This window comes from Python bivittatus, unplaced genomic scaffold (genome assembly GCF_059951505.1).
Source record: "Python bivittatus isolate LINGU-HERP-01145 unplaced genomic scaffold, Pbiv_v1 ctg000080_np1212, whole genome shotgun sequence".
NCBI lineage: Eukaryota > Metazoa > Chordata > Lepidosauria > Squamata > Pythonidae > Python > Python bivittatus.
This window is the reverse complement of record NW_028277035.1, coordinates 23,952,035-23,975,884: the sequence shown is the minus strand read 5'-3', so window position 1 is coordinate 23,975,884 and position 23,850 is coordinate 23,952,035.

Genomic DNA, 23,850 nt, shown 5'->3' with positions numbered 1-23,850 from the left:
TGGAATGAAACAGCTGTGCTTCCTATGCTACTGTAACACAATGGCAGTTTGGCAGCCCCAGCAGCTACACACATTCCCTTGCTGGTTGTCTTTTGCCAATGTCACAGGGATAAAAGCTTGGTCTTTTGTTTGATATGGTCAGCAGGCCTTTCAGCAGAGCAGATTCACACAAATCTACCAGGGGCGAGGCTGCTGTGTAACTCAAGGTCCAGCTCAACATACTGGATTAACTGGGGTTAACTGGATTGGAAACATTCATGACATCATGTTTAAAAGTTTGTTTGGTTGAGCAAACTTTTAAATACAGCATTAAACACATGTTGGAAAGCCAATCAACTACCTTCATCTGATCATGCCCCTCCCCCCCAAGCCCAATTTTCCTCAGTCTCTTGAATTTGGAGCAGATACATCACTCAAATTTTTATGGGGAAAAAAATCTCCAAAAGCAAAAAGCCTGAAAACCACTCTAATACCATGTCAACTTAAACTTATTTTCATTTAAATTATTACCTATAACACACTAAGACCAACTACAATGTAAGACATTGATGATTAGCTCCCTGGACAGAGCTGTACCTCACTGAGATTTAATCCACAGGCAGTACGGTAGAGAATCACTGACAATCAATATAGTGTAATTTTCCAGTTCTATTTTTATTTTTGACCTGTCACAATAGGCTCCACATCTAAACAGAGCCAGCAGCACCAGGAGAAAAAGCATCAACCACGTTCACCAGTTCTCTTCCCTGTTCTAATGTTCACTCCACTTGCAGCTACAGATTGTTCTTCCGCTAGTGGAAGAAGGAAGAAAAGTTCAGACACTGGAAACCAGATCCAGCTGTATCCACACTTAGAAATTTTCATCATCCTGATGTTAACAGGACTCAAGGATTTAATCTTTTTCCTTTATATCCTCTTTTCAAATTGCATCCCAAAATATAGTGCAGATCTGAAAGTCACCATGTTTCTTCCATGACTTTTAACGCTCCTGGAAAACCTGAAAAGCTTCTTGTGTCATTTTGATTGGTTTTCATAAAAGTGTTGCCCAATGGTGGATTTTGAATTGTTTTTCTCCCTGGGACTAAAACAGGTCACTTTGTTTTTGTTTTTTGCATCATAGATGATATATATCCTTTTTTCCTCCTTTTCTCTTTTGGGGAAAACAAAATTATGTCTCTGAACAAACTTCAACTAGCACGCCTCCAGTTTCAGAAAGGTGCATTTGTGGAATAAAAGTACTTTCTGGTGAAAGCCACAGGATGGGTGTCTTATTTCAAAATTGGTACAATATATATAATGCACAGTGCTTTTGTCTTGTCATTCCCATTGTAAAAAAACTGGATCCTGCTGTGTAGGACAATTTAAATAAACCAGTGCCACTAGGCAGTTATGATTATACTGTGGACTCAGTCTATCCTTTAGCACTCTGTTCATTTTATCCCGTTGATTCTGTGAATGCCTTCAGTTTCTTAAATTAAAGTCAGCAGTTCTCTGAAGGCTTCAGTACTAGAGCCACCTGGGAGTCAGTGTCACTGAACCCAGTGAGGCTTACTTCTGGATTATACTATAAGGGCCAGAGGGAAAAGGAGGAGACTTATGATAAACAAATGAAAGGTTAATCTAGAAACCAGTAAGGGCAATGTGGAAGAAGCAAGGGAGAAGGGTGACGAAGCAGAGAGATACAAGGCAAAAATGGTTCATGAAATGCATTACACTTCCAAAAGGTGTAGAGTAGGAGGAGGTCAATCAAGGACACTGCAGCAGAATATCCAAACATTGGGCTTCTGCAGTGAATTTTATTCCTAGCAGCATGTACTGGATAAAGCTTTGTGTGAGGAAAGATGCCTTGGCTGCCGTAATTCTTGCCTTAGACTTGACAATATTTACGTAGCTCACATGATTGTGGTATCAACTTCACATGGGATTTAGAGGATTCATGCTAGCGGCATCCTTTTTTTCTTTTTTAGGCCACAGGGCTTCCTGAAAAGGGGCTCCTGTCTGATACATCACCAGAAATGAAGGTTGAACTTTTTTATTGCCAAAGTTCTCTGATACTCTCATGTCAAAAGCATGAAAGATCACCAGTTCACTAGATCCTATCTATCTATCTATCTATCTATCTATCTATCTATCTATCTATCTATCTATCTATCTATACAATTAGACACTAACCATTTTAATATTCCCTCTCTGAATGATGCCATGGGGATCTTGGGAATGTTTAATTAAGGAGCTCTTTGATTCTGACAGTAATGAATTCCCTCCCTGACAACAAATCACATCACAGCTGCCTGTGATTACTGCAGTACTAGGATGGTATGGCATTCAAAAATCCAGTAAGACCCAGGTTGGTATCACATGCAAAAGTCTCTATGAAAGTCAAATTTCTAGATGGCTATAAGAAAGCCAGTTGGAGTATTTCCCCCTAAAGGAGCAGAACATCACTTGTGAGGTCTGACAGAATATGCATGGAATGGGATACCGAGACATACAAAACTGTTTTAGTCTGACAATTGAGACACCCATCCAGCATGATGTACTCTGAGCAGGCCTTGAAACAGGGTGGCTTTCTGCCCTATTTTACACAGCTCTCTATTTGCAGATTCCTAAGCTATCTTAATTAGCAGCTTGCTAAAAATAATCAGCTGTGCTTGATAGGCCAAAGCCAAAACATACTTCATTGAACTAGAGGTCCAAGGAAAGCTGACAAACATGATCTCTGATGATTGTATCCAGCATCTGGTAATCAGAGTTGGTAAGTTTAACACTGTTCTTTTATGAGCCACTAAACAAAATTATCCTCTTGAAATTTACATCATTTTTAAAAATCTTCCATGCCAGCTGCCATCATAACATTTCAAGACTTGATACATTATGAATTCTTCTTTTGTGCACTCTGAACTCCATGGCTGTTTCTGAGTATGAAAACTTTTTTTTTTTTTTCCTTCAGCTATTTATCATAATTGCATAAATCTGGCTTTAAGTAATTGGTGCACTGTTAAGAAAAAGGACTAAGTTGTGTAAGCTTCCTTCACAGCTTGTTTGCTGTGTAATGCAATGTCTTCTTTTTCATTATCTGCTGTAAGACAGGCACAAGAGAATTCTACCAGAACCTGTTTAATTGTCAGAGTAAATGTACTTTTAATGACTGCGCAACTCTGTACCTTGCACTTCTATACAGCTAAAAAGCAACATACACAGACATTTAGAAGATGCAGCTTTTCAGGTAGGGAGTGATGGACCAACTTTTAACTGCTTAATTACTGTATATCAGACTACGACAGAGCTGAGCTACAAAAACTCTAACCCTTTGCTGACATCTTAGCATTCATCTGGATTCCTGCAACCCTCTTCAGGTAGCCCTGCGCTACAGATACTGGCATTGGAGCATGTCTGATGTTTAAAAAGGCAATCCTACCATAGTCATAGCTGGCCTCATAATCTTTGAATGTGCACTCATAGCCCTGAACTGGGAGTAGATTCTGTTGAGCAGATGGAATATATTTCTAAGAAAAATCACATAAAATGACATGTACGTCTTGGGTCTTTTCAGTCCTACAAACTATGACCAAAAAATGGCATAATTAAGGCCAACACCTTGGGGATTTTGAAACCATCACAGGTTTAGGGTAAGAGATTTACAATATATCTCATTGACTCAGCTCCCTGATTTTATTCTCTCTCCACATTTGTACAATTTTTTTTTTTAGAAATGAATTGCATATTTCAGTGTTTGACTTTTCTTTCTGAAATGTTAGTGCTGACAATTCCAAAAACTCTACCATATAATAATTTATGTATTTAATACAAATGCTTTTATGTCACTTCAATTAACAGACCAATACCAGGATATTATGCCCTGATAATTGTCCTGTTTTTGTCCATTGTCCAGTCCTTATGATTGTGGGTCATCTGGCAAAGACATTTTGGTTCTACCAGCTTCAAGCCTGTGCTGGGTTTCTGCCTTGGTTTCTGTCTGCATTCAGTGTGCAGATAATTCTGTCCCAAGTTCTCAGATTTTATTTGTTTAGGTTTTATTTTATAAACAGATCAGTCCTAATTGCAAGATGCCATGGACACTCTTGATTAGTACCAAGAGCAGAACATATCACATCCCCAAAGGAAATGAATTGTAAGATGATCCCCCACCCCAAAGGCCAGAATTAGACAGGAAAAAAAAATTTTTTTACAGCTACATCATGGGGTGGGGGGAGATTAAATTTACTTTCAGGTAAATATAAGTTTATAATAAAATTGACCTATCTCCTCTTTAACATGCCTACCATATTGGTCCTCATTGAAAAATGCCACCTCTTCTTTTTCTTCTCTTTAATGTCTACAAAGTACACAGTGTAACTTCATCATTTGTGTAGTAACTCTTTCCTAGTATGATCAGTTTCCTTGGCCAGACAAGCTTGCAGTGATATCAAGTGTATTGGCAAACCTTAATGGGGACAAAGAAGAGGATAACTGGGGCTGCTACTCCAGATAGTCTAGTTCTGACCTAAATAAAACAAGCTTGGTATCACATTCTGTAGGAACACACCTCTTTTCAACTTCTAATGCAATAGATAGACAAGAACACTAATCCCATACCCCACAAATGGACACTGAACTGCATTACACAAAACTGACTCAGTGTCATTAGTATGTCTGCCCTGAAAATCATTCCAACAGAAGTTCTGCTGTTTCAGGAGCCAGTTGAAATGTGACATGACTGATCTATTAAAAGAATCGGGGGGGGGGGGGGGGAAGCTAACTAGACACAGAAATAAGGGCATTTGGATTAGGATCAAAGATTTTTTTAAAATCCCATTCAGTTTATCTTATTTATATTTTGCCTTTCCTGAGCTGCTATTTTCCTACCAAGACCATGTTTTCTGTATCATAGCAAACAACAGTTCAGAGCAGTGTTTTTTCAACCTTGGCAACTTTAAGATGTGTGGACTTCAACTCCCAGAATTCCCCAGCCAGCAAGGTTGAAAAAACACTGGTTTAGAGGATGTTTAACAATGGGCAAGTCTGTTACAATAGGATCAAAGAAGTTATGTCAAAGAATGAAGGAGAAGCCATTAGAGATATTCTTTCTCTTTCTGATAATCAATTAATGAGCTTTTCCATTCTTGCTTGCATTTCTTCACATGTATCAGCTTCCCAGATCTGATATCACTGGCATCCAGTGAATTAAAACCCAGCAGGGTTGGATTACTTGCATGTGGGATAAAGAACCTACTTCCATAGCAACCATTGTTGAGTCAAGGCTAAAGGGCCAGGAGAATTTTTTTAAAAAAGGTTCCTGGATCTGCTAAAATTTAACACAAGTTTCTGTAACAATAACAAACATTTGTACAATTTTAGAGTATAATAAAAAGCTCCCTGCCCTCACCCACTAAAAGTAAGGAGAGTTGAGCAACTGATTAATCATTAGTGATTGATGAGACCAAGACAACGTGTAAAATAAAAATAAACTTGTAAAAGAAAATATGGGATACTTCACCAACGCTCTTTGAATGGTAGTTCAAGCAAGCTTTCTGAAGGCATTCACGGAAGACTTACATTAGAGCCCTTTTGTGTGAGAGGCACACCACTGGAGATGTTTCTTTGAAATGCAACTGCTGTTCAGAAAGCTTATGAAGTATCTGCTGTTCTTAAAACATGCATATGACCCCTATGGGAATACATAGCATGGTTTGTAGGAGAAAAGCAGGCACTGTTAGAAAAGTCACTTTAAAAATGCAGCATTGTGACTGCGTTTATTTGACTCCTCTAAATATCCACAAATGTGCAACTTTGTGCAGAAGCAAAGTTCAAATATTTAAAAATTAATTAATTAATTAGTTTGGGTCTTTAACCAGCATAAGATTAATAAAATAGAACAATGCAGAATCATCAATCACCACATAATCTGGTGTTTCTTAAACGGGACTTATAGTATTAAATGTTAATGACAAAATATATTTATTATAAAATGCTTAAATCTGTAAAACTACAAAGTAGGTCAATCAATGAATCTGAGATATATGATACACTAAGACATACTATAAAATTAGAATAAAACTAGAACATATAAAGCTATAAAATAGAAATGTGAAACTAGAAATCTAAAAGCTATGAAGTAATTTGTTGAAATGAACTAAAATGCTTTGTCAAATTAAAATAATGTATTTTTTTTAATTACATATCTAAATGGCAAAAAACTGAGATCAAAATAGTCAGTATTTATAGCCCAATTGACACTTATTGGCTAAGAGAACATGGTCAATAGCTTTGATTTGACCATCCTCACAGGATTACAAACATCCTATGAAGGAGATCTTCGTGTGTCTTCTCCCTAGCACAACCAAGTGGAGGGCACTGAAGTAAGCAAAATGAAGGCCTTCTGTGTTTGGAGGCCTCTAACATACTTAGCAGATATTATTGTGTATTTTCAGTTTCACTAGTAGGAAGATTTGGGACTCTAACTAGTCAGACTGATGCTCTATATCTATTATAAGTTGCATTAGGAGAGCTCTTACCTGGTCCTATCCCATGGAGAGTAAACAGGCAGGAGATAATCCAAGTAAAGACAATTTTTTCAATCAAGTTTCTTTTTTTATATATATAAAGTTTGACATCCATCTACAAACATTACTGGGGATAATCATAACTGGATTAACTGTAACCCTTCCCTCCACCTTCACCACACCAGCCTCCAATCATTATTTAGCACTTAAGACCAAGCAGGTGACTGAAAGACAGACCTTAAAAACTTTGTCTGTACAATTTCCAGGGAGCAAAGGCAGAAAAAGAGCCTCACTACATTCCAAATAAAAGTTGTACCAAGGACTTGGCTTCAAAGTTTGAGAGTCATGGGTACATAATAGCCTCCTTTATCCCAAAGTTTAAATAGCAGCAGGACTCCTCTGGTTGTTCTGGGCTACATATGTTCTATGAGTATTCCATGAGCAGAAGCAGAGAAAATCACCCCCAGATATTTGAAACGTGGCACTTGTTCAATTAAATTTCCATTGATCTGCCAAGAGTAGATCCTTTGTCTGCTGGCAAATGCAATAATTTTAGTTGTTTTATCATTTATCTCCAGCTGATCCTCTTTACTATACTGAATGAGGGCCCCCAAGGCTCTTCTGGATCCTATGGAGATACTAGAAATAATTACCATATCGTCTGCATAGACTAACCTGGAAGTACATTTTCCTACTAATTTAGAGATGTGAAAATCCAAATTATTCAGATTGTTCACTTAATCATTTAAATAAAAACTAAATATAAGTAAAGCAAGTAAAGACAACAACCTTATCTAACAACTTTGTGGGCTGGAGTGGTATTTAATAAGTGCCCTTGAGGACTGTATCTGATTTTCAGGGAAGAACAAAAATGTAAGTAGTATATAACAGTAAGCACCAATCAGTTTTGTCCAGGAGATAGAATCAAATGCTACCTTTGTGTCTGTAAAAGCCACAGATTAGAAAACTGATATTCTCAATTAAATGCTGGCCTGCAATAATAGCTAATAAAGGAGTGACTCTCCCTGAATCAGTCTGTTCCTCTGCGAAAATATGTTCTTGCTCCAGCCAGTCCCTCCATTTCCAGTATAAATGCTTGCACAGAACTTACTTTGTTTAACAGGCTGATAAATTAAGGGAACAATGACTGCTAGTGTCCAAACCTTAAGGATTTGGCTGCATCAATATATATGAATGAGTATAATATTGGAACCCACCATGAAGCATTGTTTTTATCAACTTTGGTGGGATTAAATTGTTTCCAGGAACATTCCCAGGCCTCAGCTGGATAATCAAATTGTTAACTTCCACTGCTATCATTGCTGGCCAATTAAGCAAGCTTGGATCCAGCCCAGGATTTCCATAGGCTACTATCCTTACCAAATTCACAAAAAGATCTTTCCCAGGCTTCTGGCAAAACACGGCTTCCAGCTGCTTTTGGCTATAATTTGGAAGGTCTGAAGTCATTTGCCCAAAGTGAGTCAAATCTTCTATTCTCATTGCCTTAATGACGCATACCCAGTTGTCTTTCAAGACATCTCTTGTCTTATGTTGAAGCAATTGCTTATGTTGCCTTCTTTTGCTTAAGAATATTCCACGTAATCATTATGCTTGTGTTCATTTCATATGCATTATAACTAGTGATAAGCTTTTTAAAAAACAAATTTGGAATCACACCGTGATTTGAAGTGATACGGAAGCCAGTTTGGGTAGAAAATATCTACATGAATGAATAACATGGCCCACATCTTTAATCATGTACAAAGGAGGTGATCTTTCTCTTAAAAGTTATTCATTTCCTGTCTGAATGCCTTCCCCACTCCTTGCCTTGAGAATGCAGAGCAACTCCTGTTTCAGAAATGGATGTATGGCATTTCTGATTTTGCTGGTTGCAGGAGTTTCCTTCTCATTTTGTCGTCTTCCTGATTCAGCAGCAACAAACTCAACAGAGGTCCACCAGCCTTCATAGGTAGGCTCAGCTACATTCTGAAACAATCTACATCCAAAAGAACAATAACATTAGAGTAGTGAAGCACACTTTGGTCAGTAGCATATGGAGCACACTACTGTTTAAAATAATATTTATAAAAGTAATCTGGAAGGAAAAAACAACATTGGGGAAAACAACATTAGGTCAGGTAAGGGAGAATGTCATGTGGTTTGTGAGTCAGTGAAAAGTTGCAATAACAGGATAAAACATTTATTAGGTTCAGAACTACATATCCTCAACAGAACTTACTGATGAGAATCTATTTATGGTGATGAGAAAGAAAGAAAATTATTTTAGCACATAAAGATCAAAGCAACCGGAAAAGTAGAAAATATATAAGTGGAACTTTTTAGGATTGACATATCTTAAAAAAAAAAAAAAAGAATCTTATATTCCCTTTTGTCTTTTCTTCCCTCTAATATCTAGGCATATTTAAAATATTTTGCTGTCCTCGTTAAGGCATTTCTCTGCTTCTTGTCAGGTACTGCATAAGAGGGCAGGAAAATATAAAGGATGAATGATATCACATCATGAACCAACTATCTCTATATACAGTACATATGTGTGTGTATACATACAGTACACAGGAGAAAAGTAGACTGAACCATAGTGCTACTGATTTTTGAAACAGCTGTGTATCTCCTATGATATCCACAATCACCTTCAGATGTTTTCCTTTTGAGCCCGGTATATATTGGCCCAATATTCATAAGGTGTCCCCTTAGCTCTTTTCTATTCTGCTAAGCGGTTTCCTGTGGATTATTAGCCTCTGCACAGCATCAATGGCAGGTTTGCAATGTGGGGTATTTGGGCTCTGTAACAGCCATCTCACAGCTGCTTTTACAGGTGTACCTACCAAGAATGCAAACATCCCCTTAGCACATCCGTTCATCTAAAACCATCGCAGTCTTGGGGCTTCATGGAAAACACTCACTGCTTGGCACAGTGGGATGTTTAGAAATGCTGAAATAATAAGAACGCATTAAATGTTTATCAGAGGTATTATGACTACAGTTTGTAATCAAAGAAATTGCCATTCCCCCAGAGCTTCAGGTTGCCTAAGGAAATAAAAAACTAGAAAAAAGGATCTTAAATGACTCACTCTGCCATACAGGGCTAGTCTGTCTTTGTTAAGCTTAATGTGGTTGAAGTACCACACTGAGCTTAAAAGGCAGCAACCTTCATCAGCTTCATGTTGATAGGGGAAAGGGAGAGGGAATATTCTGTACCCCAAGTACTGAATGATGAAATTGGGGGTAATGAACCTGCAGGCTGCAAACCGCCACATTCAAGCTAACTACCAGCCAGCATCTCAGCTCCTATCATACCTGGGTAGAAAAAAGTTTTAGTCCTTAAAAAGTCAGGGGACAGAACTCTGAGGAAGGAAGAGTGTCCCAAGTCTGGATAAAAGAGAGATCTAGGAGCAGTTCGTTTCTCGGAAATACAGAGAAGCAAATTAAAATCACATCCTGTGTTATAGCTTTGCCTGCTTTGGCTGCACATTAATTCCTATGAACCTCCATGCCTATCATCTTTCCTTAGATTCTTTAGTGATTTCATAACTAATTTATTAACCGTATACCCCACCTTCCTGCTTATATAAGCACTCGAAACAGCTTACAGCTACTAAACAAAAATCCAAAATATAAACACGACATTAAAAACAATACAATGAAAATCAATTTAATAGTTAAAAACAATGCATTTTTGCCATTTACCTAAATACTGGGGAAGTATACCAAATGCATCTTCCTTGGGAGAGCATTCCACCACCTTGGAGCTACATAGGTTTTTTTCCTGACTACCTGTAGTGGCATTACGGAAGACCCCTGTATTTCGAGGAGTGAGGTGACATATTTTTAAATTTCTCCTTCATATTAAGAAGGGTACAGAAGTTTAGAGTTCACTCTGAGTCATAATAATGTTTAGCGGACTTGTTTTTCACTTTTGCTTTGGAATAAAGAGAAAGGAGGAATCTTCACAGTTGTGGGAGGATCTCAAGGTTATCTGTACGGTTCCCAGACATCCCAGGGCTGAGTCAGGTCACATGATGAACAGGTACACCATTTAGCCAAGATCAAATCCTGCAATCTTGGTACCATGGAAACAGGGTCATGAGGTTTTAATGCCAGACTTTGATAAAAACCCTTAAGATTGCCCCTTGAGCTTGAAGCTTCAGCACAGACTTTGGTACCGGGTGCTGTGTGAATTGGCAGGCCCTGTGGAACGACAGTTGAGAGACCCCAAGGCAGCCAACAGCTGAAGGGAGATTGGGTATCATCTTGCTTGGTATGCTATGCTTTTATATGTTATACGCTTTTATGTTTCTGTTTGCTTAAATTGTGCTTCTGTTTAAATCTGTCTGCTAGAGTTAACAATAAAGCTTAAAATCTCCTTACTTACTAGTGTGTTCATTGCCTCTGCATCCCAAAAGAACCAGTAGTCTAGCACGTGGCCAGTGCTTGGCAGAACACTACCAGATAGCCTGGTTTCTGGCAACAAATCTCTCCTACTAATTTAAGTAATTGGGGAGGTCCATAGCAGTGGAGACAGACCCTCGGATAATCAGGCCCTAAGCCATGCAGGGCTTTAAAGGTCAGTATTAACACCTTAAATTGTGCCCATTGTGGACTTGACAACCAATGCAGAGCTTTCAATATAAGCATGATGCAGCTGCTACATTTTGTACCAGTTTTGCAATTTCCAAACACTTGTCAAAGATAAAATAAAGCACACAGCAGGAGTTAAGATGCATTGTAACCAACACCTGGAAAAGTGATTCAGGAAGTGTTGTAATTAGTACACTAGCTGCAGTTGTGCAAATGTATTCCTCACCACAGCTACCCTCTATACTTCCACTGACACTGACACCTGGGGTCAAAAAAATACTCCCACACTGCAGACCAGCTGTTTCTGGGGGAGTGCAGCCACTTCCAAAATTAGCTTCATGTTAGTGCCTAAGTCCAGCATTCCCAATATACATATACAAGCTTGTTTTCTCTCATCCAGCTTATTACTGAGACTAAACAACTTTCAGGGGAACTGATGGCTTTCTTGGGGTTAGATGGTAGGGCACAATAAAGCTTGGTGCCATCAGCATACTGACAGCACCCCACTCTAAAGGATCTCCCATGGACGTTTCATGTAGATGTTCAAACAGGACAAGAGAAACATAAAACCTTGTGGGACACCACACACATCAGTGATCCAGCTTTCAAACAATAGCCCCAGCACCATTTCTCCTTCTCTTTTTGTTCTGCAGAAAAATGAAAAACTTGTTTTAAGAAGTTATACAAAATTCAAAATGCAAATTAATGAACCCTGAAACAAATTCTATTTTTATATTCTTCTGCTGTATAGGGAGAAAATAGAGGAGGCCAAGGAAGACATTAGCCTCAAAATAAAAATCAAACTGGGGAGACAACACAGCAAAATTACTAGCATCATCTCACAATCCATCTTCTGCATGCAGCGTTAGAAGTATAAATAATTTATACTCCTAAAAGGTTAAGAACTGCAAGCCTGAAGAAACAGACAAAAACAGGGAGCTATAAAATAAACAAGAAGAGACTGACAAATAGTTTTTCAGTCTGCTGGCAAACTTTACAGCTATTAGATCAGGGCAAGGAGGACCTGGTACTGGGCACCACCCATCCTTATAGGTGTGCATTCCACCATTCAAAGAACAGACTCCAATACAAGCATACAAGATCACTGTACCTCAAGACCACAACATCATGGGTGAGTTACCCCAAGCCCCAGGCGTAGATTTTCACCTCATAGGGCTGGAATAGGGGGAGAAGCACAGCTGATGGAATTTCCCCTTCTGTGCCAAAATATAGGTTTCCATTACTTGCAAGGATTATGTGGGTTTCAGGCTAATTTGCCCTTCCTGCTTCCCAGATGATCTGACAGCTTTATCTTTCTTCAGGTCAGCTTCACCTTCCAGTAAGGTTTGGTTTAGCGATTAAGAGAAGCTTTCTTGGTGGGGAGCAAATACTTGGCAAATGTTCACATCAGATTAAAAGTACCCTTTAAGAAGCTGAATTGCTAGTCAAAGCACTACCAGCTTCTTCAGATCCATCTTTGCTAGCCCTTGCTTTTAACTGTGGCTCAGGGATAAGATCTATATGGAAAATTTGCAAAAGTTTTAACATAAGCCTGCTATCTTTTTAAAGCAGATGTTGCCATTTTGCTGTCTAGAAAAGCTTCAGTTTTAAATCTCTATACCTAGTTCACCCATCTGGGATATCAATCCATTGTTGAAATCAGGTTTTTAAAAAAAAAAAATACTTTAGTGAATAGGATTTTATTATTGGAAGCTGCTATGAAGAGAACATTATCAACTTAAAAGGAATCTGTATAAATTAAACAGCTGCCATTTCTTAGCAAACATAGTAAAGTATTCTCTTAAAGGAATGGGAACACCCCAGCCTTCAGCTGAAGAAATTCCCAGAGCATAGGGGTGTCTGCAGGGTGGGGTAAAAAAGTCAGGATGGTGGCCTTCAAAGTTCCACCTGTTTTTTGTCTGTGTGTCTCATGGACAATGCACATAAAAAGCAAGCAGTATTTATATTGCACCAGATCCTAGGCCCAATCTTAGAAGAGATGGGACAGAACAAGAAAAAAGGATGAGGAAGGAAAATGCAAATAAGCAGAGAACCAGGACTGTGAGCTTCCATTCTATTCCTAATGAACTCAGCAGCAAGCCTCTCATTCATTTTATTGCAGCAGAATTATACCTGAGTGCTGCAGACTCCAGTCCACAACATCCATTCCACAATCTGAGCAGGTGAATTGGCCTTTAGTATATTACTAATACTTTTTTTGTACATCACATCCTGCTAAGAGGGGAAATAATCAGGATCTTTACTGACTGTCAGTAACAGAGCAGGCTTTAGCCTGAAGTTAGTTGAAGCACACACATACATTTACATTTTCGATTCCTGGGAGAGGCTTTACTATACCATATGGAACCACTCATTCAAAATACTAAACATTTGCCTATGCTTTGAAGGAGGATTTGAAATTCTATGGAAGGACATTGAAGATAGACTGTATACAGTGTACAGAGACTGTGTTCCACAAAATGAGTAACAAACGTACCAGGAAGAAGCTTAACTTGGTTTGACTCCATCAGTTATGGTTCTTTACAAAGGCCGCCAAGGTCAACAGAAACTCTGCACTTGGGGGGAGAGAATTATGGGCTGAGTAAACATTCCTTCAGCTTCTCAGCAGTTGCAGTGATTTGCCACTTACAGAGCCAGGCTTTTCACTCTGTAAATCTCCAGGTTCTTAAAAAAACACTTTACTTTCTCTGTCTGCCAAAAAAAAGCTGAGCAGGTCTTTGGCCTTAACCTTTCAGAACATGAAACACATGTTACTTTAACCAGAGAGATATATGGTTTGAAGATTAAATAGTGTTCATATAGCATGAAGGATCTTCAACGTACAGGCAAAAGGCTTGTTTGTCTGCTGTAGTCGCCCCTAGACTCCAATCCTGACACCCATTTTTGTCACTCCCCCTCTATTTGTTGATGCTAATGGGTGACATCATACTTCTCTCCATCCCATGAAAAGTGTCACCTGTTAATTTCTGTAAGTCAAGCTGCTGTTAAAAACAGAGCAACTGCACAGTAGTGTTTTTCAGGTAAGCTAAAAGCCTTACAAAAAAGATGGTCCCTCAGATGTTGCTGATCTCCTATTCTCATGAGCCCTGCCAGCAGAGCTAGTCCAGAAGAGATGAGAGCTGCAGCCTAACCACATCTGCTGGCCTGGTGTTGCCGACTCTTGCTTTAAAGGAACAATACCCAAAGTTGACAGTGGTTCCTGGCTCCAAAGCAATCATTCACCTGACTTTTTTTCTGACTGAGAAAAAGAAACCTACAGGGAGATTAGATTGGAGTTTATTTATTTGTATTTATTTATAAATCAAATTTATATGCTGCCCATATCACTATGTAAGTGACTCTAGGCGGCTCACACATAAGAAGCATAAAAACAGTTTAAAAACTATAAAACAAAGTTTAAAAAAGACTACAAGACAAAGTTAAAAAACAGAGAGCACATCCTCAAGGCACTAACCACCCCCAGTGTTGGGAGTCCCCATTGGATCCCCAAGCTAGTCAGTAGAGCCAGGTCTTAACGCTCTTCTGGAAGGCCAGAAGAGTGGGGGCCAATCTCACCTCAGGGAGCAAGGTATTCCACAGGGCAGGGGCAACGGCAAAAATGGCTCTCCTCCTAGACCCACCAGCTGAAATTCTCTAGCCGATGGGATCCGCAACATGCCCTTTCTGCCGGACCAGGTGGGATGGGCTGATGTAACCAGGATGAGGCGGTTCCTCAGGTAACCTGAGCTCCAAAAAGAGGAAAGGAAAAGAAAGAAAATCTTGTGCAAATATATCTTTAGGGCTTTCTTACAACTGGGCAGTACAGGTAGTTCTCACTTAATGTCCATTCTTTCAGTGACCCTTCAAAGTTACGACAGCACTGATCGAGGGGGATTTATGAAGGGTCCTCGTAGTTGTGGCCATCACAGTATCCCCACAGTCATGTCATTGCAATTTGGGCACTAGGCAACCAGCTCATAATGACATTATTGCAGCATCCCGTGGTCATGTGATCACCATTTGTGATCTTCATTGCCAGCTTCTAACAAACAAAGTCAATGGGGAAATTGGCTGGAGGTTGCAAATGGCGATTACATGAATGCGGGACACTGTGACTGTGCAAGATTTGCCCAATGATGGCAACTGGGACTGCTGGAACTGCTGTCATAAGTTGGCATGGTCACATGATCTTACACTGTGTCGCTTAGCAATGGAGTTCCTGCTCCCAATTACCATCGGTAAGCGAGGACTACCTGTAGTGAGGCCTGATGAATTCCAAAGCCAGCCCCAAACAGACAGAAGTTTAGATCACCCCCCTCTCATGTTAATGAGTATAAAAGCTCTCAAAGGAGAGCCAAAGAGATGGGATTCCAGTTCTGATGCTAAAGTAAAGGTAGATTGATACTGGGTGAAGATGTTCTTCAGGGAACTTGGTCTCAAACAATTTAAGGCTTTAAACACCAACCAGAACTTTGGCTTGGGCTTGGAAATGCACCGGAAGCCAAGGCAGTCTACAGATCCTGTATTCCAACTGCCTCTCTCCTACCAACATTCAGCCAGCAGCATCTTGCAGCAGCAGTAGGTAACAGCATAACCTGGAAACATAGGTGTCTTTGCACGGGCTGGGGTTAAAATCAGCAAGATGGTAACAGTACATTGTGATGCAAGCCCTCCCTCTTTTGTATGTGCATAATACACATGTTCAAAAGGAGTGAGGCCTCCGTTGAGATGCGCCCTCCGCCGTGTTGCTGACGTTGACTCCTCTCTGACCATGCCTATGCCTGGAGACCAGTAAACTACAGATAACTATGGCAAAGATCCATCCACTTATTAATGGCACAGATGAAAAGTATGCTCCAAGAGCAGATGCAAATCAGGTTTGCACCAACAACAAAAAATGCAGAGATGGTTTTTAAAAAAGCATCTCTTTAAAAGATACATTGTCCTCAAAGGTAGGAAAAATGGGATGACAGGCCTTGCTACACCAAAGAAGTTCACCTACTTAGGCTGCAATTACTTTATCATGCTGGAGTTGTCTTAAGAAGGTAAGTGTGGCACCCTGCAGGTGACAGACAGATGTCATGGGATAAGAGCATGATTCATTACAAGGCTTGGTCTCATCCACAGGCCAGACGTAGGCTTGATATTATCTGGGATGGCATGAGTCTGGCACGTTGTAAGACACCATGTTACCTTGGTGTTACATTGGATCGAACATCAACCTTTAAAAGACATTGTTGCAGTTTAAAGCAAAAGATCTCCACCCGTAATAATCTCCTCAGAAAGTTGGCTGGAACCACCTGGGGTGCCCATCCTATTACTCTACGAATGGCCGCCCTTGCATTGTGTTACTCGACAGCAGAGTACGCCTGCCCCATTTGGGGCCGGTCTGCACACTCTATACATGTGGATAGGGTGCCTAGTGATACATGTCTCATCATCACTGGATGTCTGCACCCCACTCCACTTGATAAACTGTATATCCTGGCAGGAATAGCCCTGCCAGGTGTTAGAAGGAGCGTGGCACAAGATGTGGAATACGGAGAGGTGTTACATGACCGGCACACCCATTATTTGACCAAGTACCTCCTACAAAAAGATTGAAATCAGAAAGGAGCTTTTTAGACTGCGCCGAGGAGATTGTTACCACACTTCAAACAGAACGATTAAAAAGATGGAAATCCCAAGCAAAACATCTTTACAATTGGATAGAACCGCTTGATAGAATTGCCTGGAGGTTCAGAGGAGGAGTGGATGGTTTGGAGATGTTTAAATAGACTGCGCACTGGTTTGGGTAGAACTAAAGACCAAATGGAAAAATGGGGGTTTCTCCCTGAGGACAAGGATATTTACTGCGAATGTGGTGCTATTCAAACAACCATCCATCTTTCACAGTGTCCCTTGGGACTGACATGCACAGAATGACTTGCTGGTCAGAAATACCTTTGCCATCAATATGGCCCGGCATTGGGCAAGAATTATATAAACCTGTAATTTTATTAAAGTTTTTAATTTTTTAAAATTTAGATTGATAATTATCTCCCTTCCAGTTCCTGCACTTCTGACATGAGACGAGACGAGAATTCACACTGTGATTCAGTCCTTCTTTGTTAGGAGTCATCTTTTCAGAAAACCACCTTTTCAGGCTGTCATGCAGCTTGGCTTACAAACCCTGTTCTTCTGTCACCAACAAAGAGTTGTCTACAGTGACCTCATTTGGCACCTCACTTTCCTTCACCCCTATGAAACTCAGCAGGGACGTATTATAACTGAATACCCCATCCAAGGCTTTTCCTGCATCTTTTTCCTAACATAGAAGTTAGCTTGCTGTCCCTTCTCTTCATGGCAGCTAAGGAGTTACAAGCTGTTAAAACTTCCCCAAGCTCTTCCCTTCCACATGCCCTAGACTCCAGTTCCCATGGTCTCAGCCCTTTGGGATGGCATGAGGCTGGGAAAGGCTGCTGAACAAAAGCTTTTCATCTATCCATAAATTTTATATAGGCAGCTTCACTATAGCAAAAGTTCTCCGCTCTAAAGAAATTCTGAAAACTTAACGTTTTTGGTCATAATGCCAGGAGAAGCCACATCTGTACAGTTTCTCATTATAGTATATCATCCAACCGGCTATGCCCCAATCTTCTTTCTCTTCTTCTGTTTTCTGGTATTCTGTTTTCCCTCCAAATTAGATGATTAATAACTCAGCAGAATCAAATCTTTATTGGCTGTTAATAGGGAGATTTTGTAGGCCTACCTAGAGTCCCCTTATGTTAATTCTTGGCTTTTTAGAATGTCTTCCCATTGGATGAAACTGATTTTCATTTTTTCAGCTGATTGCCTATATTTTTATTAAGGAGTGTCTGTAAAACCTTTCAGCTGATAGATTCTGGCCACACCATCATTCTTCCCTCACGAGTCATACTCACATCAAATATAATATCTTTGTATTGTTGGAAGGAAGGAAGTGTTGGTTGAGATTGTTTAAAATCTTCAAGAAAAAGATCCTTACTAAAGTATAGCCATTAATCTTATAAATACCATCCAAAGCTATATCTCTACTTAGCTCTGAAGCAGCTGTTTCCCTTTTCTTTTTTTTTTTTTTTGAGTAGATGGGATCCTTTATTTGGTTTTGAAAGAATTTCAGTTGTTTTTGAATCTGATATTATTTTCCTTTCATAATTAGGATTCACAAATGCATCTGCAGGATCAAAACTAACCATCTTTAGATTATTTGCATGCACAGGTTGTTGGTCTAATGAAACCTAAATCAGTGGGAAAGATTTTAAGAACTGCTTATATTAATTATGAATGATTCCTTTAAAAGTATTCTCAGTGGTGAAACTTAAGTATTAAAACAGGAAAAACAGGACAGATAACTGAGATCTTCCTGAAGTTTTGGATTACAGTTCCTATTTTATTCAACTGCTAGGCTTTCTAGATAGGGTAAATGAGTTGTAATCCAGCAATGGAACTGAATAGAGTATTTTGAAAAAAAAACATGGCTGATTTGAAGGGAAGCATCTGAATTCACATTCACATACTAAGTGAATATAGGTAATGGCTATTAATATCTACCAATATTTTTTTAAACTTTGATTAACAAAGGGAAAGTGTCAGCATGTTTAGCAAAATCCCAAGCTTTGCAAAAATAGAACAATTTTATGGAAAAGTACATTTGACAGCCGGTTTGGTCTAGTGGTTAAAGCTCCAGGCTAGAAAGCAGGAGATTGTGAGTTCTAGTCTTCCCTTAGGCATGAAAGCCGGCTGGGTGACTTTGGGCCAGTCACTCCCTCTCAGCCCAACTCATCTCACATTTATTGTTATGGGGGAAATAGGAGGAGGAAGGATTATTAGGTATGTTTGCTGCCTTGAGTTATTTATGAAAATAATAACTCTGCCATCTGGCCTGGGGCGGGGAGGGAGGATATCAAAAATGGGGTTGGCTGGCCCCTTAGCAGCCTGGTGTGGCCTCTATCGGCCTCTTGGATTTTTAGCTTTTTTATCTTTCTCTTTATACTTTGGTTTTATAATCTTTTAATTACGTATTGCCGATTTTAGTTTGTTGTAAGCCGCCCAGAGTCCCCCGTTGTGGGGAGATGGGCAGGGACAAGTCAAATAAATGATGATGATGATGATGATGATGATGATGATGATGATGATGATGATGATATAAAAAAAACAAAAAAATTAAGGGGGCAAAACCAAAGAGAACTGGATTTTCTTAGTGCTCACAAAAGGCTGAGTGTCTAGGAATGGGGGGAAAACAGGAGTTCAACAAAATGGGCTGGAGTTTTCTGAGCTAACATGGGTGTTCTAGGCTGCAATATTTTCTTGCAGATCTTATCAGAACAAGAATATTAGCCGTATGTAAGGGTCTTGTTACTTTTCCTTTCGCTATTCTCTAAATCCTACAAATAGAAACCAATTCTCAAGTGCTCCACACTTCCTATCAATAGAATTAATTCTCCGAGGATCTCGATCAGTATTCTTGACTGTAATTATTGTATGCTACTTCTCCCATCTTCCTGCTTTTGGTTGAATATGATTACTTGCAAGATACTTCTATCCCCAGTGCTGTTGCCTGATAGTACACTCGATGACAGATTTTCCACAAACATCTAAGATAAAATCATAACCACATTTTGAATAACCATTTATTCACCTAGTTGATGTGCATAAAAGATGAAATTCCTGGCTTATGGTAGCATTTTAATAATGCAGGATCTTTGTCTTCAGGTTTAATTAACCTGGAGTGTTTTTACTATCACGAATACCGATTAAAATTGCCACTCCACTTCAGGAGCAGTGAAAAATACCCAGCTATTCAATCCCCATAATCACACAACTACTTAACTGCATTGATTGTATGAACAGAAGTATAATTATGACTAATTAAAAATCTATCTGAATAAAGCAGTATTTGAGAATAGTCCGTTTTCACTGATAAACCTTTGCCACCTGCAGGGCCAGCCTTACCATTAGACAGAGTGAACAAGTAAACAGAAGAATTAAACAGGCTTCTCACCACGCACTGAAATGTTTCTGTATGAATGAATGAGGTAGCTCAATGAAAGAGTGAGCAAAGAAAAGCCCAAGGTTGATGTCTGAAACTCTCAACTCAAGGATAGTTATTGACAAAGAAAAAGGCTTTATCCTGAGTCAAACCATTCCACCCTATAATTCAATATTGTCTGCTAGCAGTGACTCTCCAGATGGCAATCTTTCTAGCCCTAACTGGAGATGCCAATGATCAGACCTGCCATCAGTTCACATGGAAAGAATGTGATTTAACAGAAAATGGCAGCCTTCCCAATGCAGTCATTGAACATGGAAGTTGGGCACACCAAGGTAGAAAACTACAGTGGGTGAATTTGCTAGAGTCATAGGGCGTTCTAGCCTCGGTGCCACTGAAAAGCCGCTGAAGGAACTACAGGCAGTGGATGAAATGTCACACCGTATCTGACGCACAAAATCATGCGCAGTACATGCCCAAGGCTGCTTTTCCATTGCCTGCTGTTCAGAGCAATAGTGGATAGAGTGCTGGGGCTAGCATAGGATGCCCACGTCTTTGCTTTCTCCTCTGTTTCTTTCTCTGTATTAGGAAACTTCAGCCATAATTCCAGATTTGATTTAAACAATTGTAGATCAGGAGGACAGACTTGCATATTACCAATCCAGTTTAAGTTTCCTGGACCATTTCCTCCCCTGCAACCGCACACAAGCACACATTCCCATAACATATTTCCCCCCAATCCCTGCCTTTTTGTTGTTCTGCTTCTACGGCAGCATCTCTCTTTGATGAACGTTGGTGATTCACACAATAAAAGGTAAATGCCATTCAGGGCGTCTTGCCTTTAAAGCTTTCTAGTCTTCCTATCAGCCTTCTTTCCTGCTACTAAGCCGCAGAGATCACCCAGATTCAATCATTTGTGTGTTTCTGTGGGTATATTTTGGGCAGAATTGCAGACACAGTCTGCAGCTTTCTTCTGTGATGATTTCCTGCTAAATTTCAGCCAGTATTATAGCAGATACAAGTGGCAAGCAAAGTCACCTATTCCAGATTTCTGTATCTAATCATTGGCAAGGACAAAGCCCTTTGAAAGTCAGTCACTGACTTTTCCATTTCATGAGCAGAGATTGTCAAGACCGTTTAGAAAAACCTGCCGATTCCATCTCCAAGACAAGCAATTTTGCCACTGATGTAAGAAGCAGTAGTTCAAAAAGGTCTCCCCCACCCGTGGTTTTCTCCCTTTCTTTTTAAACAAAATAAGTACCAATTCACAACCTTAATAAGAAAGTTTCCTCCAGGCACTTTCAATGAACAAACCCTTTATTTCACAAAATCTTGGTTTGAGAAAAAGGAGCAAAACTAAGACCATGAACTGAAGTAGCAATGTAGGTCAGCTTTCTATACCATATGTACGTGTATCTGTATGTTGTGCCTTTTAGTCAGTGTTGACTCCTGGTGACTGGCTGGATAAGACCTGCAGTTTTCCTGGTAAGGTTTTTCAGAAGTGGTTTGCCATTGCCTGCTTCCTAGGGCTGAGAGAATGTGACTGGCCCAAGGTCACCCAGCTGGCTTTGTGCCTAAGGCAGGACTAGAACTCATGGTCTTCTGGTTTTTAGCCTGGTGCCTTAACCCCTACACCAAACTGGCTCTCTTTCTATACCATGCTGTCATCTAAATATGTTAAACTAAAATTCCAGTCTTCTCCAGCCAGCACAACCAAGGGTGGGTAATCAAACACATCTAGGCAGCTTTGAGGTTAGTTTAGATTCTAATCTTGCCCATTGGGAAATTACTGTAGGAAGAATTTCCTCAAAATATTATTTTTCCTCCTCCACGCATGTTTACAAAGACAGCAATATCTTCTATTTGGAGTAGCAATTGCTAAAGCTGGGGGTGTGAGTCATGTTCTAAGCAGCAGTTCCTTTTTTTTTTTAGTAATTTTATTAAAAATTATAATTACAACAATTAAAAACTAATACAAACTTAAAAAAGAAAAGAATAAAAAGAAAAATAAAAGGTGCAGAAAAGAAAAAATAGAAAAGAAATAGAAAAGAAAGAAAAAATAAGAATATAGTAAAGAAAAAAGAACAAGAAATATATAAAGAAATGACTTCCCCCTTCATCACAAGTATAAACAATTTTAGTAACTTATCACCTTCTCTTAAAGTACAACAAATGATCTCTTCTTCCCATATCCCATCTCTTATCTATAAACAAATCCTTAAAGACTCATCATTTGTCCTGATCAGCAAAAGTCCATTAAGGGTTACCAGAGATAAGATATCTATTTTATCTTGATCAAATAAATCAACTTTATATTTCTTCCTTTTACTTTTAACAATCTTGCTCTTTAGTCCCTTCAGATAATGTCCTAGAACTTGATTTCTTTTCTCTCTCTCTCTCTCTCTCTCTCTCTCTCTCTTTTTGGTCCCTTCTTGCAAAATTCTTCAAAGCTTTAACAAGCCTCTTTTAATAAATGGAAATTTATTCAGGTCACTCTCTTAGTTTGTTATTTGTATACCCCTTTTAATTATTAAGACATCAGCCAGTTTCTTTTGTATGTCCAGTGTAACATCTTTTTCCATATCATTCTTGTAACCTGTCATTTTTAAATCCACTTTCAAATCAGCCTCAGTCTTATCTGGTAAAACTTGTTCCTCTTCCATAATATCTTTTAAACACAGTGTATCTATAGAGGCAGACACTCTTAAAATTAACTTCTGTGTCCATTGTTCAAAAGTATCCTTCAGTATGTCCAATGTTAAAATATTTTGCTCCATTCTGTATTAGTAAGTCAAATTGAAGTGTTCTCCTCCTTTAATTGTAATCTTTAGTTCCTTCTAGTTCCCTCTAGTGTCCAATCTTCAAAGTCCCATCCTAGCATGTTTTTTCTAAAAGAATTCAGAATAAAAGCATTTTCCCACAGGAAGAATTCTTATAACTAATTCCAAAATCTTATTTCAAATCCATCTGGACCCTTAGTCCATTTGTAACTTTCCAAAATCAAATTTCTAAGTTCTAATCACTCTTTTGCTGTTTATTCAAATATATATATATATATATATATATATATATATATGTATGTATGTATATGTATGTATGTAAGTATGTATACACACACACACACACACACACACATACACACACACTTAAACTTGTATTTAAAACTTCTTTCACTAAGGATTGAAGGAAGCTCACCCAGTGTTTTCACCCTTTGTTGATCCAAAGGTTAATAATAGCTGAAAAGCAGTTAACAAGCAATTTCCAAAAGTGATTAGGAAAGGAAGTATGCAAACCCAGTGTCCTTTTGAAGGCACCAACCATGGTTTGAGTAAGATGGCTATCCCCTCATTTCTTAGAGCTCTAAACCCACCAGAGACAGCTGTCTTGCAGTCTCCTTGTGAGTAACAAATGTCTGGAGCACTTTTGGGCAATCTCTCCTTGTCTGAGCAGGAATTATGAAAAGCCAGTCTATTCACCAGCTCTTCATTCCACCACCTTCATCAGCTCCACTTTTGCGGAGCCATCCTCAGTTCGCCATTCTTCCCCAGAAGTCCCTAAAGAGCAGTTCCTGAAAGTTATGGGACATTTCCCAGTCACTGGGCCTTTCCCCACTTGCAACTTTCCATAGGCCAAACAAGTGTGAGTTTAGTGCTTTGGTAAGCTCTTGCCCAAACAAACTCTCAATACAACTGATGATTGGGCTGTGATAGCTGTCTGGAAAGTAATCCTTCCACCTTG